This window comes from Phoca vitulina, unplaced genomic scaffold, assembly GCF_004348235.1.
Source record: "Phoca vitulina isolate PV1807 unplaced genomic scaffold, GSC_HSeal_1.0 scaffold10, whole genome shotgun sequence".
Lineage (NCBI taxonomy): Eukaryota > Metazoa > Chordata > Mammalia > Carnivora > Phocidae > Phoca > Phoca vitulina.
This window is the reverse complement of record NW_022589713.1, coordinates 9,254,119-9,272,974: the sequence shown is the minus strand read 5'-3', so window position 1 is coordinate 9,272,974 and position 18,856 is coordinate 9,254,119. Positions and strand designations below refer to the sequence as shown.

The 18,856-nt window shown below is 40.0% G+C and overlaps 1 pseudogene; it reads right to left on the bottom strand.

The window, feature by feature from the left end:
* Nucleotides 1–5,252: 5,252 nt before the first annotated feature.
* LOC116635218 lies at nt 5,253–7,830 on the bottom strand (annotated as a pseudogene).
* Nucleotides 7,831–18,856: the final 11,026 nt, after the last annotated feature.

The following is an 18,856-nucleotide window of genomic DNA, read 5'->3' as shown; positions in this document are numbered from 1 at the left end:
GACCAGTGACGCTTTGTGACTGACACTGTCAAAGTCCAATCGCGAGGAAGGAGCCTACGGAAACGAACCAATCAGAGCATGGAAGGGAGGGCAACTCCGCCCCACGCAGGGATTCAAAGACTGTAGGGGGTCCCGGCTGCAGGGGCGGTTCCATCCGGGTTCTTCCCCGCCCCCGAGGCGAGCGCGCGGGAAAGCCACGCGGCCCCAGGAGTACGAGTGGCATGCAGGTGGTGTCTGCGTTATCGGCTTGATTCCCAGCTTCAAACACAGAGAGACGACTCTCTTTTCCACTGTTTGCCCCAGGCCCTAAGTCTCAGCCCCATTCTTCAGGCCTTACCTCATCCTGCCTCATCCCTACCTCATCTGATGTGACCTGTAACAGGATCTTCCACTGAATAAGCTCCGCGATATTACGAGCCCCGGAGCTACCAACAAGTTACTTTCTTTCATTTCCTGGGGTGAATCTCGGGTGGTTGCCTTCAAACTATTCATCTTAAGCGTCACTAGCGAATCTATGAGACACAACGAATTCAGAAGTGTTTAATTGGAATTTAGGTTTACAGAGTTCCCCCCTCCATTTTCTTTTTTAAGGAAAATTTTCATTTCTAGCAGTTGGTGATTGCTGGGAGTAGTGAGCACGACCAGCTTTACCTGAGGCATGTGGCTGCCCATGTGAATAGGTGGGAAGAAGCTTGTTTTCCTCGGGGACCATAGGAGGAACAGAGCTCCACAGTTGGCTTTTGAGTCTGAGGAGAATCAGAGAACTGTACTTTGGGTACAGTGGGCTGGCTGCAACCAAGGGCCTGGCAAGGCTGAGCTCTGCACCTTGGGAGCCCAGAAGAAATTAAGTCAGCTGACCTTTAAACTGGTGCAGCAGCAGCGCCAGAGTAAGAAGCTGGTGGTGGTTTTGAACCGCACTAAGTCTCCGTGTAACTGTCAAAGGAGAATTGTAGGATCAAAGAGGAAATGTATTTGTGAACGTGGTCAATATGATACTTGCCCTTCATAGAGTGCTCCATTTTACATTTCCTTCAGCAGAGTATGAAGAGTAGTCAATAAGACAGTTTTTTCAAGAGGCATTTGTTCATTTTCTTAAGCTATCATCTGTAAGCATGAACCAGCAATGGAAAGAGAAATTGAATTTGCAGCAATTTATTACTTCATTTCACTAAACAGAAGATGATGAGGAAGATGAAAACAGTGGCATTTCAAATTATTTTAATTTACTTTCTTCTGGAAGTATTAGACAAATGGCAATATAGTTCAATTTTTGGTGTGCCAGAGTCTAAATAAGTTCTTGGAAAATACACCAGAAAATGCTCAGACTGAAAATGTTGTATGTGTAAAATCAATGAAGAAGCCATGATCGTTAGACTGAAAGATGAAATTGCAAATATGAAAATACAGGTAAACCTGACTCCTTAAGATCTGTAATGATTGCCCCATTGTTAAAGAATGCAGATTAAGGTAAAAAAAATTGCTATCTAAAGTCAACTTTTTTGTCCACTTTGTCACTATTTTACATCTCAGATCTAGCATTTGAACTTGAACACTCTTTCACTTAGTCATAGCACAAAGAGGACGGTGAGGAAGATAAGAGCCAGATTCCATAGAAATTTATGGTCTATGGCAGAGTTTGTGTTTTATTTTAAATGCAGTAGACCCTCATTAAGGGTGAGAATAACAAAGTGAGTTAGGCTTTAAAAAATTCATTCTGGCAACTCTATGGAGATTTTAGAGAAAAAACAGAAGTAGACTACTTAGTTGATAATTAGGAAACAATTGTGTCCAGCTAAGAGATGATGGTGGCTTGGAATGGGGAGATGATGAAGCTAAGAGAACAAACTGGGTGTGCTGATGGTTTTGGGTATGGATGCCGAGAGGGGAAGGAATAAAAAATTCCTCCAGCCACTCACCTCCCAGTCACAAACACGCTTTCTCATCATCCCCCCTTTATGCACATTAATCATGTCACTCTCCTGTTTGATGCTGTGAACTTGAAATCAAAGAACGGCAGGTGTGGCTCTTTATAATCTGTCCCCTACCTCCCACTCCTATCACTTCCCAACCCAGCCTGCCTATAATGCCCTTCACTAACTTCTCTAAAAGTTAGGAATATTTTCATACAGAACCACAAGGCCATTCTCACACCCAACAAAATTAATAATAAATCAATCTTTGGTGTCTTCTAATAACTTGTAATAACATAATCAAATTTTTACAATTGTCTACAAAAAATGTTTTTTTATAGTTTGTTAATAATATAGAATTTTGAAACCCTTGGCAAAGAAAATAACTTTAAGAATCTGAATTTCCAAAAGTCTGACTGTAATACATAAACTTCTAAGTTTATGTCATAACTAATAGGTTCTGGAAGAATGTATGATATTGTGTGTTTACTTGTTTGCTTGCTTTATTCACCCATAAGGAGATAGAGACAAAGTTCAATGGAAGAGGAGAATTTTCAGGAATGACGTATTAGAGTTCACAGAGTAAATCTCTTAAGTGGATCTCAGGGAAAAGGCCTGAATGCCATCACCCTAGGCCAAGCACCACAAAGGGAAGGATAATAGCCCAGTAATTTCTGGGGATCCCATTAAAAAAGAAAGCTATGCTTCATTTTCCAGAGTGTAGCCTCAAGGTTCTGCAGATCTTAAGAGTCTTAAGAGATCAGAAATGTGCCAGGGCAATAAAAGAGTAAAAGCTAATAAGGTGGCTCCGTTAAGGAGCTCAAGGGCAGCCTTTCAAAATCTTATCATAATTCCCAGTGAGCCTCCAGCACTGTGAAGGCTCAGTAGTCGTGCCTGCTGAAGGTGAATGGAGCCCAAACATAGCCTACAGGTAAGAGAAAGGGGATTGAATCTGAAACTTGTATTTAATTGACTTTAAATCTTAAAATGCCTGAGCTACCTGGAAGTCACTAAATTAAGTTACCTCCCATTAGGCAAACCGAAGGTATAAGATAAATTAAGTTCAGTTAAAAAAATACCAAGCTTTATCTTTGCCAATGGAGTCAGTGATTGAAATTAACACATACTACACATCCATATACACATACCTCTCAGTGAATTTACACTTACGTATTTATAGCAGATACCACTAGCTCGTTGAATTAAGGGATTTTTATTTTCCTCCTTTTACTTACATGCATGTAAAATGTTCTCTGTATTGAACATGTATTGCTTTTCTGCCACAAGAAAATAATAAAAGATATAAACCAAATTATAGTAAAGAAATTATGAAGTTTTTCAACTTTGTTTTTAATTAATGTTAGACTTATAGAAAAGTTGAAAAATTACTACAAAAAGTCCCCTCATATCTCTTACCCCATTTATTTTAACATACATAATCACAGTATAATTATCAAAATCAAAAAATTAACACTGACACAATACGCTTTCTGAACTTTTTTTTTTTTAAATAAGAAGGCAGAGGAAATGATGGAAGATAAAATCTTTTGTAACTTAGTTATTTACAACAGAATTTTCTCAGACTTAATCAGGACCCCAACAGATTCTGGGGCAGATTTCTGGGTATAACAGCTGGTAGGGCAGAGGAAGTAATATAAAATGAATGCCAAATAAAAGTCTTAATAATATAATGAATATCAAGTGCCTGCCTTTGAATAATAAATGCTTGTCATTACTATTATTGTAATAGAATTATTATCCAATGAGTCCTCTAGCACTTAACAAGAAATATAGTTGATTGAAGCTTATTTCCTGGTGCTCAGCAGCTGGGTTATTCCTAAATACCAGAATAACTGTTTCCAGAAGCCATTTTCGTAGGTGTGTGTCCTTGATCATACTGAATTGTTTCATCAAGAATCAGGAGACACTCTGATGCCAACTCCCATTCTGAGAAATCTGTGGTGTTCCAGATTACAGAGGACTTTCCCAGGAGATAGTAGTTTCCTCCTCCTTCAGGCCTTGACTCACTAAGCGCTCCTACTCGGCAAAAGACCAGAATTGCTGAAGAATCAGGCCTGCCTGGGATCTGTCCCTTCCTTTGTGTCCTGCACAGGATGCTTTTCCTAACTTCAGGAAAGCACAACTCTGAGCCATGGAATTATTTAGGGTTCTTGTCATGGCCATGGTGAAAGTTCTTATTTTAATGAATACTGCAAGGAGTGGTGAATGTTTTTCTGCCTTCTTTATGGCTAAAAAATTAAAAGACCAAAACTTCAACTCTAAATACACTTTGGACATTATCAAAAACACTTTTTAAATGTGGGAAACTTTATTGTATTAGCAAATCGGTTTAAATCATCAGTCATTATCACAATTCACCAAACCATTGCATCCTACAACCATAGGATTATAGTTTGCTAACCCAGAATTAAGGTTTAACTTGCCATTTCCAAGTCCTTTAGAAAGTTAAAAAAAACTGCAAAATGTCAAACACATTTTTCAAATTTGAAGAAAAAGAGTAATTTGAATAGATTTTTAGAGGAATTTAATCTCCTGACCTAATAGAATTAGAAATCCCAGGAGACTCAAGTTCATAAACAGATGAAATTTTAGGGTCAAAATATATTAATATCCTGCTTGAATTGCTAATTTTGTAATATTTACAAATAAAATTTCCATTTCTCAAGTATTTTTAGATAAGGTGTTGGGGTCAAAAAGAAAGTCAAATGTACCCCCAGGTGAACATTAAAGCATTGATGACCTAGGTTAGCATACTAAAGTCAACACAGATGGCTGTAAATATTCAGAAAATTGAGCTTATCAGTAAACATCAATAGTTGTCTACATTATAAATTTGTGAAAAAGATCATTAAAAGGACAAGACACATATTTATACCCATAAAATTAATATAGATTTTTAAAAAGGATGAGACACAAAGCTAGCCTGGTGTCTAAGATGTGCTTTTTCAAGATACTTCTGCTAAGAAATAAATCACTATATTGTTTAAAATTACTATTTATTTAAAAGAAAATTTGAGTTTAGGAAAGAAGTAGCAATAATAGATACATATATTTAAAAAAATTTTTTTGACTGTTGTAAATTGTTTATTTATTTTAAAGATGTTATTTATTTGACAGAGAGAGACACAGCGAGAGAGGGAACACAAGCAGGGGGAGTGGGAGAGGGAGAAGCAGGCTTCCCGCCGAGCAGGGAGCCCGATGCGGGGCTCGATCCCAGGACCCTGAGATCATGACCTGAGCCGAAGGCAGTCGCTTAACGACTGAGCCATCCAGGCGCCCCTGTTTATTTATTAAGTAAGAATTTTACAAACATTACTTATATTAGCAGTAACAGTGGAGTTGGAGAGTACTGGCGTGTAAGTTGTGACCCTTTCCCAGGCCACGCCTCCTGGGGCCTGCAGATTTCAATTCTCAAATCTCCCTGTGCTTGAGGGCTGGTTTGGTGATCTACTGGGTGTCAGGATTTCTTCTGATAGCCTTATGTAATGGATCGATGAAGATAACCTCAAAGAATATGTATGTGGAATCTTCACCAACCCAGTAAGAATTCAGGATCTTCAGAACTCGACAGTGGTGTCCAGCTCCCTCCTAGGCAACAGATTGAAGGCTTGGGGCAAACTTTAGCTGGTTAACACCATGATGGGCAGGCTTGCCATAGGTAGCACACTGAGGAATTGGGCGTTTGCAGTCACCACGGTGCACATGAATCTGATATACGACATAACCTTTCTTGGTCTTGTATCCCAGTCTGTGCACTTTATCAGGCTAGGTTGGGTGGGGTACCCTGGGGAGTACAGACAGTTGGCAGTACTGCAAGCAGTGCACTCTGAGAATAAAGCCCATTACATCTGACTGCTTCTTCCTCCATAGCCCCAGGATGTACTTGTAAGCGCCCACCTTCACTGACTTTTGAGCTAAATTGCTGCCACCAGATGGAAAGGAAAGAGCCTTTCTCCCACAAACCCTTTTGGGTTCTTCTTAAAAAATTTTTTTGTACTAAGTATTAAATAGGATAGTTCTCAGTCTTTTCCCAAGAATCCCTTTGTTATTGAAAGATCGCCTAGAACTTTATTCAGGTTTTTAATCAAGAGTTTTTAACTAGCTTTTAACAAACTTGAAATTATATATGTTGAGTAAAAATAATTTTTAAAAGCTTTTTTAAACCTATACATTTTTATTTGAGGAGATATGTTTAGTCTTTTTTTTACACCAAAAATAGGTGGATAAATATTATTATCTTTGCCAGGGGTTCCTGGCAAAAGCTGGGAATTACAGAGGTTTATGTGCTAGACACTTGTATATACATGTGCAAAAATGAATAGTACATGATTATTAAGAATAAAAGAGAGCGGGGGGGGGGGTGGCGCCTGGGTGGCTCAGTCAGTTAAGCATCTGCCTTCGGTCATGATCCTGCGGTCCTGGGATCCAGCCCCACTTTGGGCTCCCTGATCAATGGGGAGCCTGCTTCTCCCTCTCCCTCTGCTGCTCCCCCTGCTTGTGCTCTCTCACTCTCTCTCTACCTCAAATAAATAAATAAAATATTAAAAATAAAAAAGAATAAAAGGGTCACCTGGATGACTCAGTCGGTTAAGCATCCAACTTGATCTCAGCTCAGGTCTTGATCTCAGGGTTGTGAGTTCAAGCCCTGCATTGGATTCCACAGTGGGCGTGGAGCCTACTTAAAAAAGAAAAAAGAATAAAAGATAACTAATATATGGTCTCTAAATGCACAAAAGAAAATACTGCATGTCTTGCATGGTTTTTTAAAGCAGCAAGGTAAACAAGATACAAATTACTAAACTGCAAGGGAAATTAACAAAGCAGAGTAATGGAGATAAAAATACTGGGAACTAGGAAAGGGTGTTCAGAGGCTTCATGAACTAGGAAGCCCCTAAGCTGGAAGAAAATGAAAATTTCATTTTTTAAAAAAGATTTATTTATTTTAACAAGAGAGAGCACACGCACAAGAGCAGGGGGGAGGGGCAGAAGGAGAGGGACAGAGAATCCTCAAGCTGACGCCCCACTGAGTGCACAGCCCAACACAGGGCTCGATCCCAGGACCCTAGGATCATGACCTGAGCCAGACACTTAACCAACTGAGCCACCCAGGCATCCTGGGGAATGACAATTTTAATGGGTGTGTTGCAAAGGAGCCTTTAAAGCTAGAGAAAACAACAACAACAACAACAACAACAACGAAATACCAAGTCAGAGAAGCCACCCATTTAAACTATGATGAAGTGCTTATTGTGGGTAAAAGAATGTCTAAGAGACGGTATAAAACAGAGAAATGAATATCTCATCCAACTAAATCCCCAAATAATGCTGTTCTGTATTTCTCAATATCAATTTAATATAGAATTTGGTGTGGACTACAAAAATAAGAGAGTAAATATTTTCCTAAACACTAAGACTTGACATGTTTTTATTGATGTTAATTAGCCAAGGGATTGTCCTGTTGTCTCCCACCCACCCAGGGAATTCCTTGCAATCAATGCCACACTCAGCAAGAATCTTCCTTAATGGATATTATCTATGTCCAAAACAAACTATAGATCTTTCTCAACTTACAGGGTTATATCCTGATAAACCCATCCTATGCTGAAAATATCTTAAGTTGAAAATGCATTTAATACACTTAACCTACAGAACATCATCACTTAGCCTAGCCTACCTTAAACATGCTCAGAAGAGCATGTTTGTTGGTCCACAGTGGGGCTGCCTCATCTAAAACAAAGCCCATTTTATACTAAAGTGTGGATCATCTCATATATTGAATACTGTACTGAAAGTGAGAAACAGAACAGCTGTAAATCATTATCAGTTGATTACCCTTGTGACCTCGTGGCTGATTGGGAACTGTGGCTCGCTGCCGCTCACTGCTGTTGCCCAGTATCATGAGAGAGTATCATACTGTGTATCACTAGCCCAGAAAAAGATCCAAATTCAAAATTTAGAGTGCAGTTTCTACTGAATGTATACTGCTTTTGCACCACAGTAAAGAGAAAAAATCATTATGTCAAACTATTGTAAGTCGGGGATTGTCTATAAAACTATAACAGTACAAAACAAAACAAACACAAATCCAAAACAAAACTAAGAGATCATCACCGGTCTCTTTAACCCCTCATAATTGACCTGTGCCCCAGAAGATTTCCTCCCTAACCCCCTCCACATTAAACAACACACAAACACTAGAAGTCCACATCAACCTAAAAATCTTACTGTACTACTACTGTAAAACCAGATGCTGTTCTCCTCCTGCTTCTACACATTTACAAAATATTCTCATTCAGAGAGCTAGGGAATCATTATAAATATTACCGCTTTGGATTTCTATCCCTGAGGTAGTTCAAAGTCCCAAAACGAACACAATAAAATTACATGTTTTCCTTCATTACTAAGGATTAATTATCCCAAAGGCCTACAATCTAAATGCTCATTTCCTGATTCCAAGACTAGTGTAATGCTCTTCCTCACATCATACAATTTAAGCTAACAACTGATAATATACATGAAGACATTAAAAGTCACACAAAAATCAATAGTGAAAAAAAAAACCAAACGCAAAAAAAAAAAAATCTATACGTAGCACCACACTAACAGGTTAAACTTAGCTAAAGACACAAAAATTTAGTTTAGTAAAACTACGGGCATCTTAGGAAGTACTTGAGAAATTAACAGTTTATTAAAATAGGGTAAAAATTTCAGGTGGGAGCAGAAAACTAAAATCACGTTATATTCTACCAGAAGCCTTGGCCCTGACCGTACTCCTTGCCGGGCCCCTGCCTTAAAGTCAGTCCTTCACGTTTCATCTCCAACTTCAGTCGCTCTGGGAAACCTTCCTCACCTACTCGTTTCTGCTCAACACAGCAATTAAAAATACACGCCCTTTTACTCATGCTATTTTGTCAGTTTGCTGGTTAGCCCTTCCCAGATTGTGAGCTCTGGAATGAAAAAACCTTATCCTGTAGGAAGGTCAGATAGAACTTCGATCAAAAGAAGCAGTGGGACGGACAACCGCCGCACCCGCGCGCCTTCAAGCTGCACCCCTAGGGGACACCCAGCACGTGCCCATTTCGCGCGAGAGCAAGCACCAAGGTCCAGAGCGCAATGCGCAGGCGGAATTGGGCATGCGTGTTTGGAGACCAAAAACTACTAATCCCAGAATCCTCTGGGAATGCATCCTCCTTATCCAGGTTGCCAGAAAGCCCCGCAGGGTTTCAGTCGGTGTTTGGAAGCTTTTCTTTCATCAGAATACAAAGGGCGGGATTAACCGGTATGTTTCTTCTGGCGCGGGAGCCGCCGAGGCAATACCTAGCTTTCCTGGGATGGGGATGGCGTGGAGCCGCCGAGGCAATACCTAGCTTTCCTGGGATGGGGATGGCGTCAGCGAACCCTCTTTTAGGCTTGTCACATTTTGTTAGACCATGGTGTCAGTAGAAGTTCCAAAAAATCGAGATTCTGGAAGGAGTGGAAGGGGACGGGGAGACAGCTGCGCCCGACCCCGCTTTGTGCCAAGCAAGGGCAGATGGCTTAGGACCCCTAGGTCTTCTCCAACTCACACTGGCCGGGATGGTATCTTGGTCCCCAGAAGCCCCGTGTCCTAGGAGTCACACTGTGGTGGCCACCAGGCGTCAGCTGCAGAAGTCTTGGTAGGGGCAGTGGCGCCTCTGGCTGTTCTCCGTCTCAGTCTCAGTCTCCAGGGAAACTACCTAAACGGGACCCAGACATCCCTTCTCCCCTGTTCCTCATCTTCAGTTTCACTCCATTTCTGCTTCAGAGACTCAACTCTGCCAGCTTACGTGCAAGGATCCACCCCACGCCTTCTCCCCACCCCCAGTCCCTAAATCGTCAGCCTCTACCCTCCAACACTGATATCCTACTTTTCTTTCAGACCCTACAGTCCCATACTTTTTGCTAGTATTGTAGCATCATTTATTATTAGCTCACATTGAGCGTGTACATCTCTAGTGCCCTATTAGGCTGAGGCTCTAGGTTAGCCAGGGGCTTTCAGAAGAGTGCCTGGTGAGAACAGTTCTGTACTTGATCTTCAATTTCCCCACTTGATATGAAGCCCCTTGGATTCAGGACAGAGAGAAGAGATGTATCAGGATGAATCATCTCCTACTGATGATAGCAAACTTTACATTATGCCTTATTCTCATTTGTAAAATGGAGGTAGTTACCCTTAAGCAGAAGGCTCAGTCAGTTGCCAGAAGTGCAACCTTTGCCCTCTACCCCAAAGAAGAAACAAAACCCTAGGCCATAGAAGAAAGAGATCATTACTCTTCTGGTGGTGCTCACACTGGGAAGTTGTGACGATGAGGCCACTCTGGGGAGGATACCTTTGAGAGGAAGGGGAAGCTGGAGGACCAATTACATTTCAATTTCACAGCTATCAATGATTCTTGTGTGCTCTTGGTTACCTTACTCCCTAGACCTAAATTTCCCTTTCTAGATATATGTGTATGTGGTAGAGGGGCACAGAGGTGGGGGATAGTCTTCATTGACACCCTTTCCCTGTATTTAAAGCATTTTTATCCCAAGTAGATTAATTTAGGTTCCAATCACACCACCAGAGGGCACTATTGACTGTCTGAAGAGCATCTGAAAAGCCCTGTTACTGTTGTCATAGTTTTTACACACATTACTTAGAAAAATGAAACAAGGTCCCAGATAAAGGCATTGATTTATTTAGCACCCCAAAGTCAGAAGGAAAACCAGTCTGTTAAGCCAGAGGTTGCCAACTTTGTTTCAAACTGGAATCTTTAAAAGACTCTGATTCCTGGGGCGCCTGGGTGGCTCAGTCTGTTAAGCATCTGCCTTTGGCTCAGGTCATGATCCCAGAGTCCAAGTTGGGCTCCTTGCTCAACAGGGAGCCTGCTTCTCCCTCTCCTCCCCACTTGTGCTCTCTCTCACTATCTCTGTCTCTCTCTCTCTCAAATAAATAAGTAAATAAAATCTTAAAAAAAAAAAAAAGTAAAAAATACTGATTCCTGGTCCCTGTCTCCAAACATTCTAATTTCACTGATAAGGGGCCCAATATGGGCATCAGTACTTTTAAAAGCTCCCCAGTGATTCTAATGTGCAGTAAAATTTGGGAACTGTGGCCTTAAGTTCTCTGCTCAGTTTTAAGAAAGGAGTGTGAGCCTGATCTAAACTTTATATGTTATCAACTTCAGGGAGAAAAGCAGGAGTCCTCAGGGAAGCAATTCCAGGAATGCACTTGATGCAGCTCCAACTGGAAACACTGCTAGCCTCTCTGTGCTATTTAGTATTCCCAAGAACAAGAGCCTTACTGGAGTGACCCAGGAAATTAAGTTGAAAATTGATAATAATAGCAGCTTTCACTTACTAAGCTTTTATAATGTGCCAAGCATGTTTTTCCCTTAACAGGTTTTAGCTCATTTAATCTTGAGAATAAAAAGCTGGAAGCTATCATTATTTCCATTTCACACATGGGGAAACTGAGTCACAGAATGGTTAAATAATTTGCCCAGGATCACACAATACAGCTAGTAAATTGCAAAAGCCAGGGTTCAAAACCAGATAGTCTGTCTGCAAGAGTACAAACTCTTAATCACCATGCTATTCTACTTCCTAATCCACAAATAGTGAATTTTTTCCTTTTCTCCCCACTTGGTCTATATTCCCTCCAATAGTGTTCACATCCATTTTCACCCCTCCTTCATTCTCTACTCTTATCTCCAAGGCCTACATTTCTGACCATTGTTCATTTTCAAATTACTCAAGTTTCTAGCCCCACATAACACTGTGTACTCTGGGGAGATACTAGGATATAAAATTTTCTCACTATGTGGCAGGCCCTTCAATAAAAACTTTATATGTATTATCTCATATGAGGCTTATAATAACAGTGTTGCAGTTGAAGAAATCAGCTTGGTGAGGTAAAATAACTTGTTCAGCTCTTTGGCTTGGTTTCAGGATGTTTGCCCTGACTTTACTCAGGGCATTTCCATCTGTCTTCCCAGGGTCCCAGTAAGTGTTTATCAAAAAGAGGAAAAAAGGGAGGAAAGGAAGAAAGAAAGGAAAGAAGAAAGGAGGGAAAGAGGGAAAAAAAGGGGGAAGAGACTTCTCTGTTAGAGATATTGTTAATATTATAGAACAGGTCCAAATTCCATTAGTCTGAACTTGAGTGAAGAGGTGGTTTTCCTAACGTCATTCCACCAGGATAGAATTCTGAAGCACCATTATGTGGGATTTCCCTTTGGCTTAGGCTGGTATCTTTTTCTGGGTATGTATCTTGTGTTCCCAGCTAAGGAGCAAGCTCTATGTTTCACACTCCCTCACTTCACTCAGCACATTGGCTCGTATGTAGTAGAAGCAAAGAATTAACAGGTGCTTTTAGATATGGATGACACCTCATCTTGCCCACTCCCCTCAGTCTGCACATGCGGAAACTCAGGTCTAGGGAGATTGAGTGTTGGCACCAAGACCACAGTTAGTTGTAAAGTTGGGATTAGCATTGACTATCAGCTGAATGCTCTTGGCACTCTTCCAAACTCAATAAATATTTGATTTTTAAATTGATGTATTTTAATGTCAAAATGACCTGTATTGTGATTGGTACATTATATATGTAGAGACATGGAACTATTTCATGAGGTAGTTACCACTGTAAATAATTTTTTGGTTGTAATAAGATTTCAGATTCATGCAGCCATGAATAAATAAAATAGTTTACTGAAAAAAATAGTTTACTGAATGGTTCTCAAAGTTTGGTTCAGTAGCATTAACATTGCCTAGGAATTTGTTAGAAATGCGGTTTCTCTGGCTCTACTATAGACTTACTGAATTGGAAAGTGGGGGTGAAGCACAGCAAAAAGTGTTTTCACAAGCCCTCCAGGAATATCTGATGCATAGTCAGGTTTGTGAACCGCTGGTGTAGTGTGAAGTGTCTGTTTGGTTTAAGAAATATATAACCATAAGGGATTCTTTTTTTTTTTTTTAGATTTTATTTATTCATTTGAGACACAGAGATACAGAGAGAGAGAGCATGAGCAGGGGGAGAGGGAGAAGCAGGCTCCCCGCTGAGCCAGGAGCCCGATGTGGGGCTCGATGTGGGGCTTGATGTGGGGCTTGATGTGGGGCTCGATGTGGGGCTTGATGTGGGGCTCGATCCCAGGACCCTGGGATCATGACCTGAGCCGAAGGCAGACGCTTAACCATCTGAGCCACCCAGGTGCCCCAGCCATAAGGGATTCTTAATCTTAGGAAAAAAACTGAGGGTTGCTGGAGGGGAGGGGGTTGGGAGATGGGGTGGCTGGGTGATGGACACTGGGGAGGGTATGTGTTGTGGTGAGCACTGGGTATTGTGTAAGACTGATGAATCACAGACCTATACCCCTGAAACAAATAATACATTTATGTTAATTAATTGAATTTAAATAAAAAAAGAAATATATAACCAATGAAAAGTCTCTAAAGATTTTGTATAATGGGTTTTTTTTTTTAATCAGATATCCTGTTTATATATTACCTTGATTAGGACTTGTCTGGCCCAGATATAAGAAAATGGTCACTGAAAGTATTTTGTCAACAACCCAGTTTTTACCATAAAATTATTCTCTAGAATAAATCGTTCTGAAAAGATATAGGATTAGACTCTCGTGACAAAAGCAGTGCAAAGCCAGTAATTGCAAGTTTATGTGTTTAACAGGTACATCTTCCTAAAAAATTAATAAAGGTAGTTCATAGAAAATTCTGTTCATAGTTCATAGAAAAATAATGTTAACTCATGAAATAGGTATATATATACTAGGTATAGTTAATTTATATATGTTTGCCTGTGGGGGGAAAAAGGGAATATGTACTTAGAATGTTTGAATCTGAGAGCTCTGTGATTATTTAGGAAACAGTTTTCATACAATTTCAGCAATAACCTAGATCAGTAGAGGATGCTACCAATTCTTCCAAGCTAGGAGTCATTTTATATAAGGAAATTCCAGAAGGGGCCACTCTTGAATAAGATAGAAACTGAGTGAGCTAGGCATAACCCAGCCTGGAAGTCACCAGAAATGTATATTGTCCCTTTGAGCAAAGGAGGCATCTATTCCATTAGCCCTGCTTTATTGAGTGAAAAGGTAGGGAAGGAAAGATGTGTTTGTGTGTGCATGTGTGCACATGTGTATGGCATTGGGTATAAGGAGAAATTTACTTTCTTTAAGTCCTCTGTAGCCCAGGAGACTATTCTGAGAAATTTGTGAGAAACTATAACCTTTGGCATTTACCTATTTTGTTATTTACTGTTATTGCCTGTTTGTTTTGTTTTCCTAGCATTAGTTTGGAGCAAATATATTCCAAATTCAGAGTACCTGAAGATTGATTTTAGGAGTAGTCCTGTGGGAGAAGGAATCCCAAGGCCTAGAGTGGGTAGGGATGGGAGCTCCCGAAGGGAAGGGTAGGACAACACTGGTCTGGCTGGGCCTCAGGGAAGGCATTGGCATGAACAGACCAAAGGGCCCATGCGGATGTCCTCTTGTGGCCGTGCATGACGTTAGGAAAATGGGCGTAAAGGTTGGCTTTGGTGGCAACTTGGACATACAAGCAGTTGCTGCTTGGCATTCTAAACTAAGTATCATTCACCCTTTCTTTAAAGCCCACGACAAGTTCTGGATACCAGCATACTTTGGGTTGCTGTAGAAATCCACATGTTTTGCTTTAATAACTTTTAGTATTTTACACTTCTAGAGTGGCTTGCCCACCCTGCCTTTTGCCCTAATGAATTGGGCTCTTTAAGTAAAAACCCACAAAAAGACATGAGGTGATATATCAGTAAGAAATTCTGAGCTGGGATACTTTGTCTCTTTAGATAAGTTTTCCTGAGTGAAGATTCTCAAAGATGTTCTGCACATTCATGTTTTTAAAACATGAACAGTATTTTTTGACTTCTATATTTTTAAATTGAAGGAATAAAATAACTATTGAAATAAAATGTCCCATTTAAGCAAAACAATGTGAAAGACCCTACACGTTTTTTCAGTGAGGAATTGGAACTTAGAAGAGACGAGATCTTAGAGGAGATCTCATCCTCTACTCTCTCTCTCCTAAAACAAACAAACAAACAAAATATGTCTTCTAGAGTTACATTTGTGATTATTACTCTTGCTTTTAAAAGCAAACCCATAAAGAAGAAAAGTGAGTCTACATGGTCTGGAGGGTACGTTACACAGAATGTCAGGGAAGTAATATTAGAGAGGACCTAAAAAGAAGCAAGATGGTAAGTTATGGGAAGATCTGGGAACCAATTCCAGGCACAGGGAACAGCAAGTGCTAAAATCCTAAGAGAATGAGCAGGGGATTTTTAGAGAACACAGAAGGCTTCTGTGTCTATGGCACAATGAAAGAGAGTGGTAGGAAATGAAGTTGGAGAGAGATAATGAGGTTGACCAGATAATATAGGGCCTTGCAGGCCAAGCCAGGAAATTTTAGTTTTGATCTGAATATCATGGAAAGCCATTGGAATGTTTTGAGTATGAAAGTGACACTGTCTGCTTCTCTTTCTCTCCCTTACTAAAAACCATTTAGAATTTTTAAATATTTTCCTGAACACAGCAGATATCTTAGAACACATTATTTACCATTGAACTCCAGTCCACATCACTCTTATTTTAGATTCTTTTTTTTTGGATTACATATTTTATTGTATTTTTTTGTTAGCTTATTTTACTTAAATTCAATTAGTTAACAATATTGTATCATTAGTTTCAGATTTAAAGTTCAGTTATTCTCTTATTTTAAATTCTTAAATACATATGAAGTAACTTCTATATAATTGAGGTTCATACAATGAGCTTTACTTTGCAATTAGCTAATTAGCAATATGATTTGGGGTAAGTAGTCTTATAGTCTTTAAAAAAAATTCCACGTATTTAAAGTACACAGTCTGATAAGCTATGACATATGTATTCACCCATAAACCCATTACAAAAATCAAGATAATGGGCATCTGGGTGGCTCAGTTGGTTAAGTGACTGCCTTCGGCTCAGGTCATGATCCTGGAGTCCCAGGATCGAGTCCCTCATCAGGCTCCCTGCTCAGCAGGGAGTCTGCTTCTCCCTCTGACCCCCGCCCAGTGCTCTCTCTCTCTCAAATAAATAAATAAAATCTTAAAAAAAATCAAGATAATGGACATATCCATCATTCCCAAAGTTTACTCATGCTCTTTTTTAATCTGTCATATCTCTGCCCCTCACTCAGACCCAGGCAACCACTATTATCTGTTACTATAGTTTGTATTTTCTAGAATTTTATATAAATAGAATCATTTATATAACTAGTACATTCTATTTTTGTCTGGCTTCTTTGATTCAGCATAATTATTTTGAGATCTTTCCATGTCGTTTTATGTATCAATAGTTCATTCCTTTTTATTGCTGAGTAGTATTTCATTGTATGGATAAAACAAAATTTGTTTATCCATTTATCTGTTGATGGATATTTGGGTTGTTTTCGGTTTTTGATGGGTACACAAAAAGCTGCCATGAGAATGTATGTACAAGTCCTTTTAAGGATACATGCCTCGGTTCTCTTGGGTAAACACCTAGGTGTAGAATGGTTGGAACATATGGTTGGTGTATGTCTAACTTTCTAAAAGACCGCCAAACTGTTTCAAAAGTTCAGCCACATCAGTTGCTCCATATCCTCACTAACACTTGTTATGATCAGTCTTAAATTTTTATTAATACAATAAATGTATAGTGATCTCTAATGGTAGTTTTGACGTGCATTTCCCTAAGGACTTATGCTGCTGAGCACCTATTGGAATCTTAATGCCCAATGTGATGGTGTTAAAAGGTAGGGCCTTTGGGAGGTGATTAGGTCACCCTCATGAATGGGATTAGTGCTCTTATATAAGAGGTCCCACAGAGCTCCCTAGCCCCTTCCAGCAAGTGAGAACACAGCAAGAAGTCAGCAGTCTTCAACCTCAAAGAGGACCCTAACCCTACTATATGCTGGCACCTTGATCTCAGAATTCCCCAATTCCAGAACTGTGAGAAAAAAACATTGTTGTTTATAAGCTGCCTAGTCTGTGGTATTTTGTTATAACAGCCCAAATGGATTATGACAGTGGCTATCCACAAGCCAAGGAAAGAGGCCTCAGGAAAAACCAGAACTGCAGACACACTTCTGACCTCCAGAACTGTGAAAAAAAAAATTCTGTTTAAGCAGTCCATTCTGCGCTATTTTATTATGGCTACCCTAGCAGACTAACACAGCCTCCCATAAGGAAATTAGGGTGTGCCTACGGCTGGCCCTGCATTTGTAACAGGAATATAAGCAGGCAACTCCTCTTTATGGCTACTGACATACATGGAAACCAGGGACATCCTCCTCCTTCCCTTGGTTAGCATGTCTATTCCCTAAGAATCTTAAAGGAGGGCCGCCTGGGTGTCTCAGTCGTTAAGCGTCTGCCTTCGGCTCAAGTCATGATCCCAGGGTCCTGAGGTTGAGCCCTGCATCAGGCTCCCTGCTCTGCAGGAAGCCTGCTTCTCCCTCTCCCACTCCCCCTGCTTATGTTCTCTCTCTCGCTGTCTCTCTGTCAAATAAATAAATAAAATCTTAAAAAAAAAAAAGAATCTTAAAGGAGCCTTATTTAAGGGAGAGGTGGCCTATCTCTAGAAGGGACTGGGGTTCCAGGCTGTGAACAAATATCACTGGTTTCTCCAAAATAGACATTTTCAATGTAGGGTGAAATTACAATAAAATTGTAAGTTTAGTCTTGAAATTTTAATTTAGTACTGGAATTGTAATTTTCAGTCTTGAGGGAGGAAATAAAAAAAGGACACATATGGCATATATTTGTGGAGAAAGGGGTGTTCATGAGTGTTGTATCTGAATGAGTTAGTTGTAAGCAGTTGTTAGGCTCTTTGTTTTTTATATGAATTTTCAACCCTATTGCTGACATCCTTGTCCAGTTCTTGGCCTCACTTAGTTTGGTGAATAGTTGTATCCCCAGAAGTCCCTATTGGTTGGGTTAGGTGAAGGACAGTAGGATACTACGTAAGGGGTACTTTATTCATCTAGATGGCAAAAGAAATGGAGGTAGGTTTAACTTCAAACCAATTTCACCTAATTTGTAAATTCTTCTAAGAAATGATTCATGAGGGTGAGAACTAGAAACCGACCAAAGGAAAATTTGCTCTTTCCGGGCGCCTGAGTGGTTCAGACCGTTAAGCCTCTGCCTTCGGCTGAGGTCATGATCCCAGAGTCCTGGGCTCAAGCTCCACGTAGGGCTCCCTGCTCAGGGGGAAGCCTGCTTCTCCCTCTTCCTCTGCTGCTGCTCCCCTTGCTTGTGCTCTCTCTGTCAAATAAATAACAAAATCTTAAAAAAAATTTGCTCTTTCTTTTTAGTTTTGTCCCTACACAAGTAAGGGGACACCAAAAGTAAGAGAACATGCCACAAGTCATACTTACATATGTTATTTTCTGGATAAATTGTAAAGAGTAGCTCTAATGCTCATGTGGGTTTTTTTGTTTTGTTTTGTTTTTAAATTGGGATTGTAACCATGAGCTCCACCTTGAGACATCAGGAATAGATACAGGACACAGATTAGTCTTAGGAGCACTGGACTGAGAGCTAGTGGATTTCACCCCTAGTCATTCCATCCTCTGGGGCTCAAACTAATTTTTTGTCAAATACCTGGAGTTCACTAGGTTATGTCCACGGTTCTTCAGCATTATATATATATATATAATATTATATATACATATATAATATAATATTATATATATATATAAATAAAATTTCCTTCCTTCCTTCTTTCCTTCCTTCCTTCCCTCCTTCCTTTTTGCTAAGCGTATTCTAGGTGTTATTTCCAATGAAATCATTCTAGAATTTCCAATATTTTGGAACAACTCTTCAGTGTGTTCAGCCCGGTGTGGAGCCGTGTGCACTGCAC